Below are 19,237 nucleotides of genomic sequence, written 5' to 3' on the forward strand. Positions count from 1 at the left end.
TTTGTTTTGTTTGTATCCCCGCTGTCGTTTCGTCACATGTGCTGCAGTCCTTCTTCGCCCTCCGTTCCGTTGAGCTTGGGCATGTCATCTTTTCCATGTGGTTTCATCCCCCATTCCTGTTTGGTATTTCTAGGTATGTCTTATCTTCCTTACCGCTACATCTTTTTCTCTTTTTTCTCTTTTTTCCTTCATTTTCATCACACTTGTCTCTCAATTTTTATTTCATTTCTTTCTCTTTCATCTATTTAATCTTTTACACATGCATTTAGATTTATTTTTCTCATATTTCTTGTATTGTTTCATTATTTCTTTGTATAGTTGGATTGTTCTTTGGTATGTCTTTTACTGCTTAATGGTTTGTCTAGATGGGTGTCTTTTTTTATTTTCTTATCCATCTCATGTCTTTAAAATGTATCTTGTGGAACGTCAGAGGTTTTAATTCTCCTATAAAAAGGCAAAGGGTTTTGTCACACTTGGCTAAATTAGAAACTGACATAGCTTGTGTACAAGAATCTCACCTAATGGCAGAGGAATCTTTCAAATTAAAGAAAAGATGGGTAGGGAAGGTTTTCTTTTCACCAGGGGATGGTAAATGAAACAGAGTTTAGCCCAACAAATTACACATTGTATTGGAGATAACTTTATTTTGGCAGGTGATTGCAATCAAGTTGTAGATCCTTCTATAGACTGCAATTGAATGGTCTTGTTTGTCCCTCACAAGGCCCATAAATGTTTTGTTCAAACTATCGAACAATACAAACTTATTGATGGTTGGAAACTATGCAACCCCACCACAAGAGAATACTCTTACTATTCTCCAGCCCATCACACCCAATGACGAATATATTACTTCTTTATAGCTCATAATATCTCCAATCCCTAATAGCTGTGGATATTGGCTCTATTTTAATATCTGACCATGCTCCCACTTTCATCAAGCTTGATATTTTACAAAAACCTAATACTACTAGAAGATGGCGTTTTAATAATGTTCTTCTCTTAGACTCAACATTCAATTCCTCTTTTGTTTCCATTTTTAATGAATATTTTTTAACTGATACTCTACCTTTTTTCTGTTATAGAGGAAGCTTTCAAGACAGCAGCTAGAGATTTTATTGTTGGGTATGTCCCCAAAAAGCGCAAAACTGCGATTGCACTAACCAAAAACCTCTTAAAGAAGATAAAGAGATTGGAGCATTCTTACTACTCTTCGTAATCAAAAGATTGCTTACCTGCACTTATAGATGCTAACTTTCAATTTAACAATTTTCAAAAAGCTTTATTCGACAGCTGTCATAAAAGCAAGTATACATCCTAACACAACACTATAAAACTACAATATAAAATTCATTATTCAGTTGGCAAGATTAAAAATTTAAACAACAGTAAATTAAAACAATTCAGAAAAAGACATATTAAAAAAGTTAATCATACATTATTCGATGTTATAAAGTTCATTGGCTAGCTTCTGGAGGCTTTAAAGTGCGAGTGCGTATAATCCAGGCCCACCCTAAAAATTTTGCAACAGCAATTGCCATGCAGGGGGTGCAATCTGATTAAAGTATTCTTAATGCCTCTTTGTAACTGTGTGTCCCCAGGTTTATACACACTGGTTTTAGCCACTTACGATGGGGGCTAGTATACAGGGGACATACGAACAACAGATGGCCTATATCCTCAGTCAGATCTTTGCAACATGACACTTGATGTCCCGAGTAGATGACCATTTATGGGTGAACGCTTTTACCGGAAGAGTCCCAATTCTGAACTGAAAATACAGTTTTCTATCAGGGGGCCTTTCTATGATATCCCAATAAGCCTCACAAAATGGTACAGGTTTGATGTCAAGAAAGAGATCCGTTAACTTAGCATTTGAACCAAAACTATGGGCAGTCATCAAAATCCTGTCCCAGTACATTTTTTTTAAAGTTGACTTTGATGGGAAGCTTGAACCATTTGGGTCGACCCATAGGTGGTCTAGTTCCAACTTTATTAACAAACCCCTAATTTCCTTAAGCCATGAAATGGAATGGAAACGATCTGCTCTGATAATATACTTCAGGGCAGTAGCATAGTGGGCTAGCTCGGGAGTTATCATAATCCGTCTCCAGTACAGTAGGGGACGTAACCGTGCTAAATCCTCTATTTTTTTTCTGCCAAGATCATATGCAAGCGGAACAGTGGGGGTACTTTGGGGAACCCCAACTAGACAGCGTATAAACTTATTCTCTGCAAATGTTAGTTGTTTCAAGTTAGCAAAACCCCAAAATTCCGAACCGTAGAGAGAGGCACTTATGACCTTCATGTTGTAAATTTCTAGGGCAGGAATAATGGGCTTAGTTAGAGAAGATTTATGTTTAAAAGCAATTACACCCGCCAGCTGGTGAAATTTTAAAACAGCCATATCAATGTGACTTTTCCAGCTCATATTACTCTGGAGAGATATTCCTAAATACGTGAATGCCTCAACCTGTTCTAATGGAATACCATTAAAATTGATTACACCTTTGAATGTTTTCCGCTGGTTCAGGGACATGAACTTGGTTTTGGAGGTGTTTATCTCAAGCCCACGCATTTGGCAGAAATCTCCAAACGTGTTTATTGCCTTCTGAAGCCCACTCGGAGTCCGAGAAACTATCAGCGTGTCGTCAGCAAACATGAGGACTGGCACGCGAGCCCCTGCTAATACCGGGGCATCCGTGGGGGAGCGACTAAGGTGATCTACTTTACCGTTGATGTACAGAGAAAACAACGTTGGTGCCAAGACACACCCCTGTCGGACACCACGCTCGACAGGAAATGAGTCGGTCACCTCACCCTGTGTCCCCCACCTAATTCTTGCGTAACTATTCTCATGCAAGCGGACAAGAAGTGTTAACAGTTCCGGCGCCATCCCTGCTTCAGCGAGAACCCTCCAAAGTTTAGAACGGGGGACTAAATCAAAGGCTGATTTTAGATCTACAAAGACCGCATAAAGTGTCCCATTGGTCAAAGTCACGTTCCTCCAATAAAGTGCTAAAAAATTAAAAACCTGATCAACAGAGCTGGTACAGGGTCGAAAACCTGCTTGATATGGGGACAAAATATCATTTTCTTCTACCCAAGATTGCAGTTTGTTTTGCACTAATCGACCTATAAGTTTTTGGGCTGAGTCTATAAGACTGATAGGTCTATAATTACTGGGGAGTGATTTGTCACCCTTTTTAAAGACCGGAATTATTTCCGCACCTTTCCATGAGGTGGGGATAGGCGCACCCTTGGCCACAGAATTAGCTAACCATTCAAAATATTGACACCAAGATAATCTATCACTTAAAAACACATCGGCTGGAATGCCATCCATTCCTGGGGCTCTGCCCCCAGTCACGCAGTCTAGTGCTAGCTTGACATCTTTGGTCGTAAATAGCTGACTTTGATAGAAGATAGTGGGGGGAAGTGAACTCACTCCTTCAGATGGATTGCAGGCGTATTGAGGTCTAAAAAAATCAACCCACTGGTGTTTGGCAACATTATTTTGGGGCGATTGAGCTGACCCTCCTCTATCCCACTTGACTATGGCCCAAAATTGCTTTTGATCGTTAGCTATGCAGGCAGATTTGAGATCACGCCACTGTTCCTCGTCCCACTGTTTCTTGGCCACTTTCTGTGTGTGCCTGTATATTTCTCTAGCCTTTCTCACGCCTGAAATATTTCTAGATCTAAGTTCAGCACTGAGGTTCTGGCGGGCTACTCTGCAAGCTTTATTGTACCATCCCGCCTCAGATATTTTTATTTTATTAGCCTTATCTGCTTTTGTGGTCTTCGTAAAGAACCCTTGAAGCTTAATAAAAAAGTGGGTATGAGCCTCAATCATAGCTTGGGGGAAGTTTTGATTGGCGGTTTGAATGTTTATGTTAGCCACTTCATCTATCACTACTTTTTTAAGTTCCTCCAACTTCTCTGGGTTCTCAATAAATCTGCCCCATTTAACATGGCGCATATTATTCGAGGCTACAATATCCAAGGTGATTCCCCCCCGCCCCTAATTTAGGTTCTTTAAACCCCTTAGGTCCTTGGAATTCCATGCAGAGAGGGTTGTGGTCACTTTCCGCCCTGATTTTTATGGTCATGTCAATCAACCTATGGCATTCTCTAATATCCACCAGGAAGTAATCTATGCGGCTGGAGGACCTACCATTATCAAATGTTTTTGCACCCTGGCGATCAGATGGAGTACGTCCATTGGCTGCTCTGAGCCCTCTCTCTAAACATAAGGCTTTGAGTTGAATAGCTACTGCTGACCATCTTTTAACTGCGGGAAGTTCCAACTGAGGGATGCCCCATTTACTGTCCTCCTCAGCAGCAAGAAATTGGTCCTCATATCCAAGTGGCTCAAATGTGGTATTAACATCACCTCTCACAATAATGGACAGCTGGGTTGGAAGTGCTTCAAGCTGAAGATCGAGGGCAGTGATTACGTCAGATGTATGTCCCCCAACCATCCCTCTAGCATAGATGTTAAAAATTGCCACTCCATGGCCAGGGGCCCATGTAATATTCACTGCCAAGATGTCATTTGATAAGAAGCTAAGTTGCTTAATTTTGCAGCATAGTGATTGGCGAATCCAAATTATCAAGCCCCCTGATGGCCGACCTTTGATTTTTTTAATAGCGAGTACCTGGAAATTAAGGAACCCCAAGCGATGAACCGGAACCAATGACCAGGATTCCTGAAAAGGGATGATATTGAACTGGTCAATAAAGCTACACCATTCAGGAGATGTTAACTTATTACCGATTCCAGCAAGGTTCCAGGAAAGAAAGGTCAACCCTGCCTCAACTGTTTCAATTTAACAAGGAATTGACAGATAATGCCTTAATCTATTTATTAAAACCCAGTGCAAAATTTTGTGGTGATCAAAACAAAGCGGGTAAAATATCAGCAAATTACTTGAAAGTGAAACATAACAAACCTAATATAGAATCTATCATGGATGAGCAACTAACATTGAAATTTAAAGATATAGAAATTTTGAATGAATTGCTCCCTTTTCATAAGTCACTTTACACATCAGAGAATCCTCCTTCAGAGCATCATATTTCTCAGTTTTTTTCTGATATCCAGCAGCCCTCGGATACCTGGCCAGATCTTACACTCTTGGAATCCAATACACAAACAGAACTCCTTACTGCCTTGCAGGCTCCCAAAAAAGATAAAGCACCAGGTCTGGACGGTTTTACCATTGAGTTTTTTTTGCACTTTGCACAGTTGCTACTCCTCAAACTACACAATCTCTTAGATTTCTTTCTGTGCCCAGGCGGTTCCTCTGGCTCTTTTTCAGAAGCCATCATTTGCCTTATTCCCAAGGAAGGCAAGGACTTAAGATACTGTAAAAATTACTGACCTATTTCATTAGTCAATATTGACTATAAAATAGTTTCAAAGGCCTTGGCCATAGGTCTAGAGTCCCGCTTAGCCAAATTGTTAGGGATGGAGCATTCCAGATTTGTTAAAGGTCGTCTTATTACGGATAATACTCGTTTGTTTTTCGACATCCATCCAAATCCTCTCAATTATCTCAATCATTGGCAGCATTAGAATTAGACGCATAAAAAGCGTTCGACAGAATTGAATGGCCTTACCTTTTCCATACACCTAAATGGTTTGGTTTTGGCCCCGGAATTATATCTTTAATATCAATTCTTTATTCAAATCCACGAGCAACAGTATGTGCAAATAGTAACACATCTTCATATTTTGATCTAGGTAGAGGCGTCCGTCAGGATGGCCCTCTATCCCCTTTTCTTTTTAATCTAGCCCATGAACCTTTCTTATCAAGAATCTGTCAAAACAAATATATACATGGATTTGATTTTAAGAGCACCCAAATTAAGTTGGCAGCATATGCTGATGACATATTGTTATTTATATCACAACCCCAGTCCTCTATTCCTGCTTTCTTACAAGAAGTCAAATCCTTTGCCTCTGTTTCTGGATACAAATTGAATAAGGACAAATGTGAGATACTACCCTTAATTAAATATACTTTTAAAGATGATTTTGCTACTTCAAATTTCACATGGAGCCCTCATCACATCAAATACCTAGGTCTACATTTCACTTCCTCCATTCCAGATACACTCTCTCTTTGTACGAAAAACTGTATACAAAGAATCTCCACACTGACTGCTAAATGGCACCCTTTAGACTTATCTTGGTGGGGTCGTTTAGACACCTAAAAGATGATGATAATCCCTATAAAACTTGATACAATATCCAATATTCCAGTACCCATCTCCTTAAAAAATGTTAAGAAGATAAATTCTGAGCTTTACTCATTCTTATGGAACAATAGAAAACCATGCATGTCATCGTCAAAACTAATTCGCCCCAAATCAGAAGGAGGGGTTAACTTTCCAGATTTTCCTACATACCAAAAGTCTGTTTTACTCCGTCAATCCTCAAGATGGCTCGCTGAGACTTTGGTGGATTGTCCATTATGGGTTGAACTTGAATGCTCCTTTATTTCCCCCTTCTTATTTTAAGAATATATATCCTTCACCCACAAGCCACAGTGCATATCTACCCCTATTCTTAAATACACTTGCAAAATTTTGGAATCCAATTCACCTCCACTTCCTACAGATTTAGTCTCTTTTCTCAAATCCACAATATAGCACAATAAACTGTTATTGATACGCGGCAGGCCTTTGTATTGGAGATCCTGGAGACATAAAGGCCTAATTTGAGCATATTAATTGTTTGCACAAGATGAGATTTTTTCTTTCTCACAGGTTAGTGGACTTTTTGACTTACCTACGTCATTTCAACCCAAGTATAACCTTTTGAAACAAGTCCTTCAAACTGCTCAGTTTATATCTCCTAATGCCTCCACTTCACCCCTTGGTAATAAGTTATATACTCTTCTTAACACCAATCCTAAAGCTTCTGTTATTTATAATTATTTACGCACTTCATGCACTGCAAGAGAAAAAACTAAAGTGGAACTTTCCTGGGAAAAAGATTTAGAGGTGTGTAGGTCAACAACCCTATGGAACTAGATATGTACTAAAATCAGGAAGTCCTCCAGAGCAGCGAACACCATGCAAACACTCTTCTTTATATACAATAGACTTTTGATATGTACGGTTACGTTCAACAAAAGACGCACTGGTACACCGGATACTTATTGGACATGTTCAATTCCACTTGTAGACTTAAACCATTTACTTTTTACATGTTCGCCTGTCTATAAATTTTGGAAGAGTGTCTGGTCTCAAATTAACCTAATCTTTGGTTCCAGATTCCCTTTTTCCATTAATCATGTGTTCTTGGGAAGTTTATCTGCTCTCTGGACCAATTTAAATTCCAACACCAAGATCATTGACCTATTGTTAGCAGTTGCCTTTCAACAAATAAACAGAAATTGAAAGGATTTCACCAAATTATCTTATCAAGCATGGTGGTACGCCATTTGCCATAATCATAGATTAGACACAGTCCTTGTACACCCTATTCACATGGCTACGAAACGCTTGAGTCTATGGCTACCTATCACAGTGTTCATTGATGCTAGTGCTAAGCGTTCCTTTTCCCTAAACCCTTTCCAACAAGAAATTTCTCAACCTCTATGACTTTCCCTTTGTTATTGACTTACTAATTTGCTCATTTTAAACTTTTATTGTGTTTTTTGTATGAAATGCAATTTTCCTTTGTATACACCAATTCAATTCAAATGCCCTTTTCATTCTCTCCTTTAAGCCATGTTCATCTGACTTTTATATCCAACTATTTTGTTCCTAAGTTCGATTTTGATCCATATGACTATCTGTTGCCTTACTGTATTATGTATTGATACTCTATATTCCTTTAATAAACTTACTTTTGAACTTAAGAACTCTGGTTGAAGCGGTATGCTGAGAACTTATTTCAATGGTCTTATAACGGGTGTTCTACTTGCTAGAGGAAGTTGCTCACCAACAGGGGTCTACATTGTAATATTACTCCTTTTAACATGGATGACTACCATGTGTTTCACAAGGCCATGACTTGATGACAATTTATGACAGTCTATATAGAGATCTGAATAAAGGGCTTTTTATTTCATCCCTTGATGGCGACTACCTACTGGGTAACCCTGAATAGATCTGTGTAGACTGTCACAACATTGCCCTACAATTTCAAAGTAGAAAGGGTTAGTGTCAGCTAGTGCTTATACATATGAGGTGTGATGTACCAAAAGGTGGCTTTTCTCTATATTTATGTAGTCCCAAAGGTTGTATACTGTTTCATAGGTTTAGAGAAAGCCAAATGTCTGCTATGTCTCACCCCGTGCACATCCTTCTGTGTTGGGTTCTTTCCATTACACTAATTGTAAAGCTAAGTATATGTATCTGGCTTCAATTAATAATATCTTTCAATGGAACAGGAAGTGTCTCTTCCTTGGATAATGCTGGCTCCATCCGGCCAGCCTGTGACTTGAAAAAATCGACATATGAACAAAGAACTGTGCCAAAGGCATGGCCACTGTTACACACCTTCTAAAAGATAATTAGCTATCTGCCCATTCTTTCTATCCTAGATCTGTTCTGAACAATATGTAAAATCTCAGCTCCTGATTGGCTAGGCTGTCTGGCTCTAATGCACAAACAGAGTAGATGCCTTCCATCTCAAAGAGAACTCGAGTAATAGTGTACTTTTCGTAGGTTGCTGCCATGGAACTCTACAATACCTGCTCCAAAGATGCACATTTAAATGATAGTTTCCCCCAGACATTGGAAACAATCTGAATGATCCAGTGGTTCAGCCTACCTGGAATGTTTTAAGGATATAATGTGGTAGTGTGAACCAGCTCAGAGATCACCTTTCGAATTGACGAAGCTATGTGCACATGTTAAAGTTTTTCCACAATATTAAATTTTGAATCATATAAGTGTGTGAAATATTAATTTGTAAAATGTCTATGATCATAACCAATGAACTAATGATGTTGCACTTGGAAATAATTAAAAGTAATATTTAAAGTGTGATTAATATGTAGATTAGCTTTGCCACTTTTCGTGAAGACACCATTTTTTAAAAATGTATGCCGCTTCTTATGATTTACACATTTTTGCTCCAGCATATTCCCCTTCCCAATCAATGTCCCCCTGCGAGTTTTCATTTACCACATTTTCCACAGAATACAGAGCAATGTAATGTAACTGTTTCTTTAAATAGGATGTATTGTGAATTCAACTTCAATCGTGTTGTTGATGTAACGTTTTGAAGGAAGCTTCTTCTGGCAGTTCCAATGTGGTCTTGCTGGTGCATTAGTGTATCAGTCTTTGTTATAGAACCTTTCCTTTTGTGTTTAGCATCTCTAGATTACTATTGCTGTGGAAGGTACTGGAAGATTCTTGATTATTCTTAGAAGTGGGCTAGTGTTATAACCTTTATTGTGATGATCCAATTTCTGATTTGTCTAAAAAAGTGCTGTTGATAATCATGCTATGCTGAATCAGCAATTTATCCTCATTGTTTATGCGTAAAATATGTATACAAACCTCTGGTTTTATGTGGTTAGGGGTTACTTCAATTTTTCCTCATGTAACTGTCTGTTTGGGCGAGACTTTCATACTTTTCCTCATGAACTCTGTCTGACTGTTGAGAGACTACCTTCTCAATTAGAAAATGCTGTTAATGTTCTTTATGGACTCAATAATGTTCTGTATTGCTTATTCTAAATGTTTTAATAAGACTCTTAATTGATCTAGAACTCGGTTTTTGAGCGGTCCCAGTCACTAGTTGGTTACTCTGCTAATAGTTTGGGTAGAGTGGTGTTTCCTAATGCTAGATCGAGGGTGTTGTAGATGAATCACCTGAGGTAATTTGGGTTGATCAAAATATTGGGGTTCAGTAAATTATTGGGGTTTTGATAAAAGAATTGGCCAGCAGCAGGACATCCTGACTCCCTCTCTTGTAGGATTTGATGACATTCCTCATGACTAAAAAAAGGACTTCATGCTGGGTCAACTTAAAAGGTGCATGTTAAGCATATAGAGGACCTGGCCAAGATTTGCATGTAAATGCTTCAAGTTGCTGCTGTGAGGAACTTTTTATCAGCAAAATGCTAAAAAGACCAATGAGCGATACTTAGCCTGACCGATGATCTCCAAAGATATTGAGAATACCTCTCATCCAGTCCACCAAAGAATATTGCAACTGTGGAATAGCAGGGAAGCAGAAATACATTCTTTGACCTTTGCTTCTTTCTATTTGCTAGAATAGCATAATATGTTTTTCTTTATTATTTCTTTATTTTATGAAAGTTTGCAGGCTTGTGTTGGATTAATATGCTTGTATAATTGACATATATGTACTGGTCTTTATCATCACAAATGCTTTGGTTAACAGCAACAAGTTATAGTGCTTGAGGAACAAAATTCACATTGCTAGTATTGGGGGATATTCTCAAGAACGTGTGATAACCATAGCAATATTAGCTTAACACAACTCTTCACATTGCAGTCCATCGCAGGAAAATAACTCTGTGTTAACGTGGTATTCCCAAGCTGGCGGAACCATGCGATAGTCCCACGACAACGCGTCAAATGACCGCACTAAAATCAATGCAACTCCGCAAAAATGCGAAACACCAACACGAAAAAAGCTGCGATGTCCCAAAAATCAGCGACAACCAGCCACAGGCCTGCAATTCCCACACGTCATGCGCGAAAATGCACTATAAAAGCAAAAAACCCACACCAAAACCAAATCAAACTGCGTAGCACCATGGATGCACCCAGAACGAGTGCAGAGGACAACCCGAACCCCACAAGCCCCATGGAGGACCAGCCAGAAACCACGTGTTCGGGGAAGGGCAAGGAGAAGAGGAAGAGGAAGAAGGGGTTGAGTCCGCAGGAAGACCGGATCATCGTCACGGAGGTGACAGAACACTACCAACAACTGTTCATCACCTCCACTGCGTCATTGGCAACACAAACGGAAATATGGCAGTCCATCGTACCAACGTGAATACAGTCGGAGTATCGAGGAGGTCAATGGAGGAGATCAAGCGACGCTGGCATGAAGTGCACAGCCGAACCAAGGAGAAACTCGCTGCCAGCAGGAAGACAGCAAAGGCGACTGGAGGTGGGAGTCCTGCGCCACAGGAGGAGTTGGATGAGTTTGAGGAAATGGTGGCCACAGTCATCAGTGTGGAGACGGTGGCAGGAGTTGGGGGTCTGGACACAGCTCAATATGACCTGACCCAACAGCAACAGGGTGACTGTGGGGACGGAGGGAGATGGGCACAATGGCACACATGCACAATCATGTGCAGCACACTGCACATCCACAATAAGTGTGGAACATGTCCCTGATACCCTTGGCACACTGCAGCACACATAGAAACACCAAGTAGGCCCCCATTCACAATGTGCACAAATGGGACCCCCTCTATACCACCAATGCCACAACCTACCCATGCACATGTGCTGAATGCAGAAAAGCTGTGGCTCTGTGAGCCACACGGACAATGCAAGTGACACTGCGTAACAGATAGCATGGCTGCAGTCACAATACATGACATGGTGCACGAGACCACTTTGAGGTGGCTGAGTGTGGACCATATCTTTAAAGGAGCAGGTCACAAACTGACACATCCACGTGCACCTACAATCCATGGCGTCAAAAACACATCTGAAGACAAACAATGCACAAGAGTAAAAAAAACGTCCAAGAGTACAAATGACCCAAGTCGCACACATTCCAGCACCCGAAAAGCACACAAGTCAAAGGCACACCGACTCAAAGGGATAAGGAGCCGTAAAATCAGAGCTGCAGGGGAGACTCACCAACAATGCAGCACACACATAGCAATCATAGTACATCAACATTGATGACAATGTCGTACAAAGTGCAACCCATACACCACAGGACAGAGGACAAAGCTGGTGCCGGTCGTGAGTAGTAACTGGCCAATCACATCTGGCATTGCATGACACTGTGATATGATAATGTACGAGTACAACCTCACATCCATCATGTAGTCGAAATGTCCACTGTCTCCCATCAAATAGCCAGCTTCACCAAAACAGCCAAAATGTACACAGTCATGCAGTCTGAATGTAAACTTCTCCAATGCGTGAATATACATGGAACACACTGTTAACCTGCATCTCCCTGTTACATTGCAATCAACACCTCCAGCAGAGCAGACCACACATCTCTAGAGTGATGATGAAGAGGACACCCTGCACATTTGCCCAGTCAGCCTGCGCACCCCACCCCCAGGAACAGGGTAGCCCAGCTGCATCGTGGTGACCCCACAACCTGCACAGACCACACAGCAGGAAGCACACACCACCACGGCTGGTGGCCCCCCACGACCAACACATTGAATTCCAATACCGTGTGTTAGGGTTCCAGGAGAAGATGGCTGATCAGCTGCGGGTGGGGTTCGACCTCATGGCAGCCAAACTCGATGCCATACGTGGGTGTCTGAGTCCCATAAGGGACCACTTACAGTCCCTAAAGGACACCCACTGTCCGCACCATGCTCACCAACAATCCTTGGCTGACCTCGCTGGGGCTATTACTCGGATACAAGAACTGTCTAGTCAGACAGGCTCCAGCAATGACAGCACAGAGTTGGCACAGATGCGGAGGACAATGGAGACCATGGAACTGATGCAGGCTGGAAGTAGGACTGCCACGGCTGAACACCAGCAAGATGTAGCTGGGATCTTCCATGCCTTGCAGATCCTCATCTTGCCATTGCTGCCACAGAGCCTGTCCCAGATAACTGCTGCTGGAACTTCGACACACACATCTCCGCCCCCTGATGTTTCATTGGCACACAGTGATGCAGCCCTATCACCTTCGCACTCTGATGTGTCAGTGCCCCACTCTCAGAGGAGTAAGATGTGGAGGGTAGTGACTGTGTGAGGAAGGAGGCAGTAGCATCCATAGCCACCACAGGGCCTGTCCCTGCCTGTTTCAGCCCTAAGCATTATGCCCTGGAACAACAACTCCCACTGTCACCCGGAACACTCTGCGACATTCACCTGGCCCCGACATGACCTGCCAAATCTGCTCTGGTACCAAGGACCCAGCAATCCGGCTGCGGACTGAACTCTTCCTCCTCAGATTAACCTTACCCAAGGACTCTGGTTGGCCCACCACTGGGCAACCACGTTATGTGGGCTTGAACTGGTGATGTACCCCTCCTGCTCTGACACTTCTCAGAATGTGAATAAAACATTCCAAATCACACAGATGTGTCATGTCTATGTTCACTCACGTATACAAGTATGGATAAATGTAGGGAAATTGATTGCACAAAAAGATACACCCTGGTAAATGTCATAAATGCGCATGTTTGACCCTGAACCGCATGGTCAATTAGATGTGAAGGTGTGAACTAGCTGTGGCCTCATTGCACATGAACAAAAATCTCGCAACCCCCCAACGTAGTCCCACATCCATGTATTATATAGGGCTGTGTGTAGAAATGTCATAATCAGTCGCACGCCTGAAGTAGTGTCCCCCATCGCATGTGGCTACAGAACATCTCTTCGCATGACCTACTCACACACATCAGTGTGGACACAGTCTGTTTCAATGGATCACATTGATCCACATGGCAAGAAGTTGGACACCATACTCACATTGCTGAAGACACGTAAGAGCACAGGTCTACCAGCAACTATCCCAAACACAATGTCTGGCTCACAGGGGTGGAGCTGCCAATAGGAATTCACCACCAATGTACATGCGGCAGTCTGTCCCTCCCTGTGTATGGACAATGCTCATTGAGGCACAGGATTTGTCATACTAATCAACACTCATCACAGTTGTGCACTGGTGAAGTTGCGTAGACTTTATTAGCATGTGCATGTCAGCACGGGCAAGGAATGGGCCACAACAGGCAGACAAATGCTTTAGACACTTACAGGCAGACTGGGAATGTGTCGAGGTGCAAGAAATGGGGAGGCAAAAATGAACACATATCCTTACGGATGGCAACAGTCTCAGCCCACTTTGCCTTGCTGGTCGAGTCATGTGATCTTTGGCGTCTGCTCATTGCCCCGTGTCCGGGGACACAACTCACAGCCCATGGCATCTGCATGGAGCTGTACCACCGGACTGCGCCGTCTATGTGCTATGCTGACAGTGAGCAAGTGAAAGGGACCAACAAGGTCACATGTCGTGCCACATTGCCATGTGTGTAGTCTCCCTCCAGCAGTATGTCAGATTTAGGAACATTGCCAAACAACGCTGTGCAGCTCCGCCCATGGGGCTGCGTCACCTCGCACAGGTGTGTGACAACACGTGTTGGTGCACGCACATGCATTCTGAGTCCGGACGAATGCAGACATGTCCACTGTTGTCCTGGGATATGTGACCATTCCTCCACAATGCAACACAGTGTTGGGACCTGTGCTCTGGTTGTCAATCAGTTGTGGCTGCAGGAAGGTAGTTACTCGTCCATGAATGCGAGCGCAGCTTCATAGGTAATCAGTTCCAGCAATACGTTGTTCTCGAGTTCAAGGAACACAAGGGAGAGCCAATCCATTAACTGGTCCAGATAGATGTGCTCCGTCCACGACGTTTCACCAATCCACATCAAAACACAATAGGGGAGCGCCTCGATGTGGTCACTGCACACGATGACTTGTGCAATCTCCTATCCACTACTGCCAGCACATAGGCCACAGATTAGGGCATCCCATGCACGGGTATCCCGGTTGCACTCCTGCTCGTGGGCCAACAGGGGGTGCACACACAAGTCATAATCCAGTTCAACTACCGTTGTGTTGGATAGGCAGACCTCCATGGGCCACTCGAATGTGCATGATCGACAGTGGAACCAGGGCTGGACGCATATGACATACAAAAGCCGGAAACTCAGACGGTAACTGATTCGCAAAACAGCCATTGGCAGAGCTCCCAACAGATGCAGCATTCGTGCACGGTACATTTCCACATGACAGGGGTTGTGCATGGGCCCGGGATTGCCTGCCATTGCATTTGTTAGTCTCGTACCACCGGCACTCCTCAGACCGGCAGCAGTTCTGTGGACGATATGCCACAACTCGGAGTAATGAGTCGTATGTGTGTTCAACGTTTGGACGTATGGGTTGTTTCTTACCAATGTGTCAGGGGCATCCCATGCAGGTGTAGCTCGAGCAGGGACAAGTGTGTGTGGGGTGTGGACACGTTGGTCTTTCATTAGCGCAGTTCGTGGTGTGGGAGTCATCAGAGTCTGGTATGGTATCTCACCCAGGGGGTGCCGGGCGCATTGAAGGCCAAGGTCGGAGGTTCGAATGTCCTTTCGCCTTGTGTATTGAGACAAAGGAGCTTTCATGCCTAATTTTAGTCTGACTACTGCTTGCATTTCTGGAATGTGATGTGGCCTTCGCGCTGAAATTGATGCCAGGCTTTAGATTTAGGGTGCACCAATTGTGAAACACAAGCAACAGTTGGCATGTATGAGCCAAGGGCCTGATTGTCCTTGCGCTCTTTGTTCGGTCTCTCTCTCTCTCTCTCTTTCTCTCTCTCTCTCTCTCTCTCTCTCTCTCTGTCCTTTGATAAGTGCCTGACGCACCTTCTTATCTTGTATATTTTCTTACAGGCTGTCACTTACAGATTGTCCAGGGATGACCCGCCATGACTCTTCCAAATAGTTGTTTTGAGACAAATTTGATTGTGATATTTTATTTGGACTTTCAATGGTGAATGATTGATTCTGCTTTTTCTGTACTCACATGACTGTTAATTGCTGTGATTCTGCGGCATCAGGCTGAGGAAATTCGATTTTCGATCTCGCTTGTATTCAGCCACCATTTTTTTGTGTTCCACCGCCATTTTGTGTTGCCCTCACTCAGGCAGCACAATGAACTAAGTTTTTCTGCTGATCTTACTGCGACGTGTCAAATAACCTTCTGCCTCTGTTTACGAGACTGATGTCAGGGACTGGCTGAGTCCACTAATCCTCGTCTGGTTTAACTAAACCCTGTCTCAACTGTCTGTCGGTTCACACCATTCTTTCCTGACTTTATCTTATCTTCTGGCCTTCGCTATTCTCTACTTGTATTCTCTCATTTCACAACTGTCCTCCAAAGCATACAAACATACAAATATGTCCTACCACCTGCAAATTGAGTTGTAGACACTACCACTGATTAACTTGTGGGGAGGGGTGACAAAAACAGTTGGAAGAGAGGTTTATTTGGGTTACTTGATATCTTGTTTTCAAACTTTTCTCATTGGTTATATCTTGTTTTCAAACTCTTCTCATTGGATAACCATGTATGCATTGGGAGTGTTCTTGGTGAATCTATGTGCTATAAAAGATTGTGCGCCACGGAGTAAAGTGGCAGTCTCCTAAGAACATACTGAGTGTACTTCTGGGACAACTGTACTTAGCTGCAGCTAATAAACCTGATCTTCTACGCTCAACAGAATGTCCTGTGTCTCTGTTCAACAAAGCAGGTGAACTCAGGAGATTAAGGCATGCCTTGCGCCGCCAGGCCCATAAGGCCCTGGCTCTTCAATTGGTGCACTCTGTGAGGCGGCTTCAGAGGTAGCGATTTTGCCTGAGGGTCGTGAGGAACCGTCAGGCGACCCCTGTATGTCGAAGTGGTCCGAAGGTCTTTTTCAGCGCGGTTTCTCCTTCCTGACGGCTGCTGGCGACTGCTGCCCTGACTGCCACCTTGCTTTGGCCCCTTTTGGTGATGTATGGTATCGCGAGACGTTAGACGGGCCTCTGTTGGCGTAAGAAGACACTTAGTTAAGTATTGGTGGGTAGCTCCCACTATTTTTTTTTTTTTTGGGCTTTTGATTCGGCTATTGCAAAAGCCGAAGCCAAGGGGTGAGTACAGATTGTGCTGTGTTATTTGATTTAACCCCTTGATGTTTGTGAACAGTCCAGTGAAATAACGATGCCTGGTCTGAGAAAGTTTAGAAAGTTTTGTTGTTTTGGTTGTGATAGGGATTCCCGGCTGGAGGACTCTTGTCCAATTCCTCCGGTTGGAACTCCCACTTATGAGCTTTATTCTAAACATGGTGTTGGCCCCATTGCCTTTAATGAGGCATGGATCCGATACACGAAGAACAATGGTGTTCTACAGTGGCCACAGAATGGTAGCTTTGAGCCTGACATATTAGATAATTTGGAAGCAATTTTGTTTAAAAGAAAAGCCCGTCCGGCAATGTTTGACTCTTTCCGCCTCTGGCGTAAGGAAGCCAAACAGAGAGAAATTAAACAGGCAAAACGAGATAAGAAAACACAAAGTATGACGATTATACAGGCTGCCCAGCAGTTTAAAGATTAGATTAATCATGAAATGGAAATTTCAGAGAGACAGCATCGTATGGCGATAGATAAATGCTATCCGGTGTTGCCTATTTCCCCTTCTGATAAAAGTAAGGATCCAGAGGAAGACCCTTTGATGTCTCACTTATTGAGATTGCCTCCTCCCTAAGTACAAGGTGCTAATGCACCCCCATTGTTACAACCAGTTCAGCCATTAGTTGCGCCTCCGCCTGCTCCGGCTCTTCCGCATTTGCCCCTTCCGGTAGTGCCACCCCCACCTCTTCCGCCACCGACTTCTTTGCCTCCGTTTCCTGAACATCAATCTCCTTTGCCTTCGGCTCCCCTTATAACTGTTAATTCTTCTGTTAGTTCACCTAATACCTTGTCCCCTGTTCTTATGTCTAATTCTCCTACTGTGCGCAAACGAATCACAGATTCTGTCTCCTTTCTTTGAGACTTTGAATATGTCTCTGGCTTTTTCTCGAAGACAGTCTCGTAGTCAACTCCCAGGTTCCGACGAACGGGTGGTATTGGACTCTCTCGCTCGCAAATGGATCGAGAAGGGTCCCCAGTATAGTGTGAAAGATATCATGACCACCTTTCATCAGTGGGAGGCGCCCACTCAAAGATATGTATTTAATGTTATGTGTGACACTCTCGCCAAAGAATGGGAGGATATGGATTTGGGTTTATTCCTCAGGGTTTGTTAGATGTTCAGGCTAATTTCGATAAGAGACTCATTGTGGGTTCTAAGGTTGAGGATGCTGTAAGGACACTTGTCACTTTTAGGTCCTTATTTTCCTCACAGACTTTTTTTGATTCCGATCCTGCTGTTAGGCTGACATCCAAACATTATCCCATGAGAGAGGTTCCTCCAGTGTGGAGAGAAGCGGTTGCACAAGCAGGTGCTAATCTAGCTGTTCCCGCACACTTACAGTGTATATGGGTACATGTCCCCTGGAAGAGATCTGAAGTTTTGGCTCTTAAACAGTCTCTACCGGATCCCTGTAAAAACCCTGCTGGCTATTATAAGGAGTTGTCCCAGACTGCTGATGCCTGTATTATGAATTTAGCCGATATTGATATGTTGATGGGAAATGTAGTCCCACAAGCATTATTGGCTCGGATTCGTAGAGAGGATCACGCCCAAGCATTGGGTGGCGATTGGGCTGCTATAACTGCCGCGGATGCAGCCCAAGTGGGTGGTGCTAAGCCTGATGTTTTGATTTCAGAACTCCCTGGTAGGATTATTACTTTAATGAAAACGATGATGCCGCCTTGCGAGTTAATTGGGATAAATTAGCTGCGTGTAAGCAGAAGAAAGATGAGAGTGTCTCTGATTTCTTCACTCGTTTTGAGGAGACGTTTATTGATCACAGTGGTCAGGATATGACTACGGAGGGTGGACAGCGATTATTTGTAGATAAATTCGTATTTAATTTGCTTCCCGAACTGTCACATAAGTTGAAAGACTCCGAGAGTTCATGGGCTGTTTCTTCTTCTGCCCAGATATTGGCTACTGCTCAATATTATGAGAACAGGGATAAAGAGGAGAAAGATAAGCAAGAGAAGAAGACGAAATAATTGAAAACGAAGGTTCTTCTGCAACAAGCTTATCCTCCTCGTTATACTCAGCGCCAGTTTCAACAGCCTCCACAGTTTCAGAGGGTGTATCAAAAGCCTGAGCCCTTTATTCCGCGACCTTTATTAAGTCCTAACCAATGTGCCTATTGTAGAGAGGAAGGTAATTTTAAGAATAGCTGCCCGGTTTTATTGCAACGTAAGGGAGAACTATCTGCTCCACGAGGCCGTGGTGGTTTCCAGATAATATACAGGGGTAGAGGTCGAGGTGTGATGCCTCAAGAACAGCATTCCTTACCCCCTTCAAATTCTACGAACTACTTCGATCAGCAGAATACTCAGTCTACACAGTATTACAATGAGGATTATCATGT

The sequence above is a fragment of the Triturus cristatus genome, chromosome 10 (assembly GCF_964204655.1).
Source record: "Triturus cristatus chromosome 10, aTriCri1.1, whole genome shotgun sequence".
NCBI lineage: Eukaryota > Metazoa > Chordata > Amphibia > Caudata > Salamandridae > Triturus > Triturus cristatus.